At 33.2% G+C, this 4,396-nt stretch overlaps 1 protein-coding gene across 4 annotated transcripts in view; it reads right to left on the bottom strand.

Moving 5' to 3' along the window:
• Positions 1-3,430, bottom strand: part of LOC106459145 — a 12,343-nt gene extending 8,913 nt beyond the window's left edge. For 2 of the 4 annotated variants that reach the window (XM_013918736.2, XM_013918735.2), the window contains exon 1: positions 3,267-3,427. The gene's annotated coding sequence lies outside the window, so the exon portion shown is untranslated. Of the gene's footprint in view, positions 1-3,266 lie in introns of all 4 variants that reach the window. The other 2 variants (XM_013918739.2, XM_013918738.2) reach the window with 2 other exon arrangements.
• Positions 3,431-4,396: the final 966 nt, after the last annotated feature.

Here is a 4,396-nt window from a genome sequence, read left to right as displayed (position 1 = left end):
TAAAGTAAATAATAGAAACCGAACCACAACAAGTAATATACTATATAGTTATTTGCTGTTGTTAGTTTTTGTGTGTGTGTGTGTGTGTGTGTGTGTGTGTGTGTGTGTGTGTGTGTGTATGTATATATAATAGTTTAGGATAAAAAAATAACTTAATTCTAAATTAATATAAGTTCTAAGGACAACAAGAGACTTACTGGTCCATCTAGACCAGTGGTTTTAACCTTTTTTTGCTCCATGCCCTACCTCGACACCTCAAAAAATTTGATGCCCCCTTGACATAAAAACAAATTTGGTGTTGAAAAGGTATAATTATATAATGTCAAATTTAGAAATTTAGTTTTGAGTCACGGAATGTTTTTCACTCTTCACGCCCAAATGAAAAATGTTTCTTATTGTAGCATTTTCAAATTGCCCCCCTGTGGGGCGTGTGCCCCACATCCAGAATCACTGATCTAAACCATCCTATCTACTAAACAAAACTCACAAAAACACACTCAAAACCAGTCCTTATCACTAAAATATTTATCAAGCCTTTCCTTAAACTCCCCTAAATTTACTGCATCCTGTTTCAAGTGCCAACTACCCTGTTAGAGAAATAAAACTACCTTAGCTGAAGATGACTCCTATTCTGATATAACGTTTATTTGTGTCCCCTAGTTCTACCATTCTAACCATCGAGTATGAAAAATTATGCATCAACACTACCAATTCCCTTAACAATATTAAACTTCTCAATCAGACCCCCCCCCCCACTCTATTTTTTTTATCAAAAGATAATAATTTCAGAGATCTTAATCTGTCCTCATATAACAACCTTTCCATCATAATAAATAAACTTAGTATTTGGAAAACTGTTTAATCTTGAAATCTAAGTTCAAGGAGGTTCAGTTCAACATGTGTTTTTGGGTTATACTAGTTTTGGAGAATTCCACTCCTCATCAGTAACCCTGAACACAAGTTAACCAAAGAGAGACAAGCTGGATCTATATCATAGTAAAAAGTATGGTTGAACCTTTCCATCATCCTAGTGAGACTTCTCTGAACCTTTCTCAACAATTCAATGTCCTTCCTAAGGTAAAAAGCCCAAGACTGAACACTTTCCCAAATATGGCTTTACCACTGACACGTACAATGAAATTATAACTTCTTTAGACCCAAATATTTCTGTAGGTACAACCTAAAATCCTATATGCCCTGTCACCAGCAAAAGAACATTGCCTGGATGGCTTAAGACTCTGATCAACCAGAACATCAATATCCTGTTCTTCCATAACACTGTTAAAAGTTATTCCCACCACATTTATACTCAAGATATATCCAGCCAATTTTCTATCCAATGAGCCAACCTATTCCCCCACACCTACAAACATAATTTACTTAACAAGCCTTTTATGTGGCACCTTGTCAAATGCTTTCTGAAAATCATGATACACCAAATCCACACCTTACCCCTCTTTTATGCAACTTATAAGCATTAACCTCTTCAATCAATGCCAAAAGATTAGTAAGGCAAGATTTTCTCCTAGTGAAATCATATTGACTATCCAACAGAATATTAAACTTCATTAAATTCATTTGTAAAAAATCTTTCAAAAACTTTCCCCACCACTGATGTAAAACTAATAGCTCTACTATTACCACATAATCAATCAAATGGTTACTGTAGTCTTATAAGTTATACAATGTTATTGAAAGGCTTCTTTTAGAGTACTATGAATTTTTGTTCTCCTTAAAAGTAAAATAGGTTTGATTCAAGTGTTCCAAGGAGTCCGGCAATTTTAAAACAGCTTATAGCTGTAGTGGTATGAAGAAATAGGAAATATCAGGGTAAACAGTTTAAACCATATAGTCCTAAATGTAGGTGCACTCTGCAAGAATTTTGTTTGCTATAAACTTTTGAAATGGTTTATCTTATGAAATAAGCAAACTTACCTACACTTAGAATTAATTTGTTTAAAGTTCTGTTTGATAAGTATAACCTACCAGGAATAAAAAAAAAAATACTGTATTAAGCAGGGCTTGAACCAGAGACTCTTGGCTCAAATTAGATTTCCAAGACTGATGTTTTTACCAGGACTCGACTGGAGTTTCAAGCAGACAACTACAATTCTATTGATGGCCACAGAGTTTGTCTAACTTCTATGTAAGCTTACTACAGTCTTGTATTCATTTATTAAAAGTTTTCCGAAACACTTCCCAACCTGCTTGAGAAAGCAAAAAACAAAAAACAAAACTACCCCAATCATCTGCACACATCTCTGTTCATTCTCATACAATTTTAGCTCTTATGCTCAAACTTTCTTCCCCTTTCCTAATGCAAAAAAAAAAAAAACAACTAAAAAGCTACTCCTTACAGCTAAAGAATAGCCCATAATAATGCTTAACAGCTTCAACTTTGTCATTACTGACACAATATGCTCATTGGGAAAAAAAAAAGTTATTAAACTATCTTCTCCATAACATTCACATGATTCAGAACTTAAACCAATAACTTGAATAAGCAAATTCCAGTCCTAATTTTCAGTGGGTTCTCCACGCATATACTTTAAGTTAAATACATTATACAGTTAACTTGAAAATACCTAAATATAACCAATATAATTTCCTTCCCCAACCTCTTCAGCACTCAAATTCAAACTTTCTAAGGTTCAGATTTACTTCATACATTCACCTATACCTGACTTAGGCTTATTTCCTTAGCTCTAATAGCCTCTATTGTTATTTAACCGTTAAACTTAAATCTGTTACTGTTAGTGTTAATCTGCAGTATAACATTTACTTTTGAGTTTAGTATGATTTACACAGCAGTCACAAAAAAGTTTCACTGGAACCTAGCAGTAGTAGCACTCAAGACATGAATAACCTTGCAACTGCAAGTATAACTTTGACACTAAATAGTAAGCTCTAAAGACTAAAGTTAAATAGATTTCGAACTTCGAATTTGAGCCATACTTTAAAGTTTAAAGCCTTATTAAGTTTATAATTATATATTTCAATGTGCACTAATGCACTGACATTGTTCCTTTTACTACTGGTATTACTATTAATTTCTCACAAAAGCAAACTTAACTTTGACAATTTATCAGTTGTAAAAACTCCATTAACTCCAAGCTTCTTGAAAACTAACAAACAACGCACTTTTTTCCATTGATTTATTAATACACCCCAAAGTTAGAATCCTAACCAACTTACCAAGACCCATTTAAGAAAATCTATTTAACTTGGTCACAGCTGAAAATAAAACTTTATAAAATTTAACGTACCTTCAACAAGCTTAAGCTTAAAAGAAAAATATAGGAATCAATGACATCAGTATCCTTTCTAACAAATTTTAACTACGAAATACTAAAACATCACGTTACGATACAGATCTGGCTAACAAAGACGTGGTTAGTTGCGCTAGCTGCGGAAGGGCAGGTGTGTGGGCATTCACCGTGAAGTCACAAGAAAAAGAGCATTCTGCGTGTTTTTTTTTTTTTTCTTATATAGTTTGTAATGTTACTTCAGCACATGTACCGATGGTGATAAACTATAAATTTCAAAACTTACGACACAACAATAACAGTACGAGTAAATAAAAAAAAAATCATGCTTAATAAGTTTATCCACATTATTTACACCTACCCATAATCATTCGCTATATTTTTGGCATGTTATTTGACAATAAAATATTATAATATGAGATTAGTTGTTTGTTGTTCTCAGGTCAGCATTGAGGATTATTATTTTTTTGCGTGCTGTTGAGCACAAAGCTACACAATCTGTCACTTATGCTATACTCACCAAAGAGTATGGAAAAATTGGAAAGTGGAAACCCGTCTTTTAGTGTTATAAACCTTCAAACTCACAGCTGAGCCAAAGAGGGGGGAAGAGGACTTTAGAGAAAAAGAACAACATAAAAATCATATAAAACAAAGGAAAATATCAATAACAACAGCTCGAAGATTATTTTTTACGGAAAACAAAAACTAACCTGTTTACAACCTTAAAGAAAACTCGGCAAATTTAAAATCTAAGTGATTGAAAGTAAGCTATGACCAGTATTTTATTTCTAGTACCAAAAATACTGGATTTCTGAAGGGAAATGGGGGGGGGGGTGAAATATGGCAGTTTAAACGTAATTGAGGCTAACATTTGAAACTCAGGGGGAAGGAGTAATGTTGTTGTTGACTACATCAGTCAAAGAACAATTGGCAATGTAATCAAGGCAATCTAAAAATTCATTATAGTGTTTTCACCTTTATAATAATAATAATAATAAACAATCCCAAGCAGAGATTGGAGGGATCTAACAGAAATTAAACACTGTGTTACGTCTCCGTTTGTTAATTAACTTTCCGTAACTTCGTTCCGACGAAACTTAAGCGACACAAGTCCTTTTTTTAATAAAACT

The sequence above is a fragment of the Limulus polyphemus genome, unplaced genomic scaffold (assembly GCF_000517525.1).
Source record: "Limulus polyphemus unplaced genomic scaffold, Limulus_polyphemus-2.1.2 Scaffold566, whole genome shotgun sequence".
Lineage (NCBI taxonomy): Eukaryota > Metazoa > Arthropoda > Merostomata > Xiphosura > Limulidae > Limulus > Limulus polyphemus.
This window is presented reverse-complemented; position numbering and strand designations above follow the sequence as displayed.